Source organism: Aplysia californica, unplaced genomic scaffold (assembly GCF_000002075.1).
Source record: "Aplysia californica isolate F4 #8 unplaced genomic scaffold, AplCal3.0 scaffold01174, whole genome shotgun sequence".
NCBI classification, from domain to species: domain Eukaryota; kingdom Metazoa; phylum Mollusca; class Gastropoda; order Aplysiida; family Aplysiidae; genus Aplysia; species Aplysia californica.
The window spans coordinates 98,266-99,987 of record NW_004798444.1 but is presented as its reverse complement, the minus strand read 5'-3'; positions in this window follow the sequence as shown (position 1 = coordinate 99,987).

Here is a 1,722-nt window from a genome sequence, read left to right as displayed (position 1 = left end):
ACCCGCCAACCACCCACTTGTTGATGTACCTCGCGTTCCCCTGTACCCAACTATTTAAATTGTGTTCAATAATGTCTGGTCTAGAGGAAACCAGTTTAATATTTAGTCTCAGTTGTATGTTTTAGTAGAGGTTTTACGGCGCTCGCAACTGCATAAGGTCATATGCGCGCCAAGGGGTGGATGTCAACAGAGAAGTCCTTACAGGGAATCAGGCTTACTCTGCTCACCTCTCTAGCTTCAACAGCACAAAGTCTGCTTCGACTATCAAGGCACCCCGAAAATATCAAAAATACAAAAGAAGTAGAGGAAAATGACGATAGTTAGGATTAGGAAAGAAAAAGCAGGAGTTCCCTGTTGTAGATAGATAGACAGACAGGCAGACAGATAGACAGACAGACAGACCGACCGACAGACAGACAGACAGACAGAGAAACAAACAGACAGACAGGCAGACAGACATATCACCTCTCTCCTCGGTTTGTCTCTGTAGTAAGAACGACGCCTGTACAACAGTGCCTCTCTCAGCTGCTCCGGGCTGGGTGTGACGTCACGGCCCAGGTCCCTGGTATGCGCGGGAACCGAGCGGGAGTAGGAGAGGGACGTTCTGTTGTTGGCCGGGGCTCCGCTGTCCTGTGTGTGTGTGTGGGGTGGGGGTGTGGGGGGGATGTGTGTGTGTGTGGGGGTGTGTGTGTGTGTGTGGGAGGGGGTGTGGGGGATGTGTGTGTGTGGGGAGTGGGGTGGGTAGGGGGGGGTGGGGTTAAGGGAGAGACCGAACGTCATAAGGGAAGGGTATGTGAACAAACCGTATCTATCGCATCTATCACGTTTTCAAATAATATACTACAAGCATCCGTGATCATCATCATTATCATAATCATGATCATCATCATCATCATCACCATCATTATCATCATTATCATCATCATCATCATCATTATCTAGAAAGCAGAGTAGGTAGGGGAAGTCTTGATCGATTTACAGACAAAACGTACAAGAAAAAAATATTTAAAATTTGGTTTATTAAATCCTCCTCCTCCGCCTCCTATACCTCCTCCTCTTCCTCGTTTTCCACATCCTTCTTCACCCCCTTCCTCCCTCGCCTTCTTCTACCACCACCAGCACCACCACTACCATGACAGTGCGCGATCTAGGTGTACATATATCTATGGTCTCTCTGTGAAAATGCACAAACCTGCGGTAAAATGCCAGTTTCTTCACTTTGATTATTTTTGACAAGCGCCTGATTTCACCACACTGCCTCAATAATATGTCTATGGCCTCTCCCTACCTTAGACTTTGTCAGGGCAAATACGTCCCTTTCCACCAGCACCACTACCACGACAGACAGTGTGTGATCTAGGTGTACATATATCTATGGTCTCTCTGTGAAGATTCACAAACCAACGGGAAAATGTCAGTTTCTTCACTTTGATTATTTTGACGAGCGCCTGATTTCACCACACTGCCTCACATATATCTATGGTCTCTCCCTACCTTGGACTTAAGGCAAATACGTCCCTTCCCACCAGCACCACTACCATGATAGTACACGATCTAAGTATTAAATAATGTCTATGGTTCCTCCGGGCAAATACGTCCCTTCCCACCAGCACCACTACCATGATAGTACACGATCTAAGTATTAAATAATGTCTATGGTTCCTCCGGGCAAATACGTCTCTTTCCACCAGAACCACTGCCATGATAGTGCACGATCTAGGT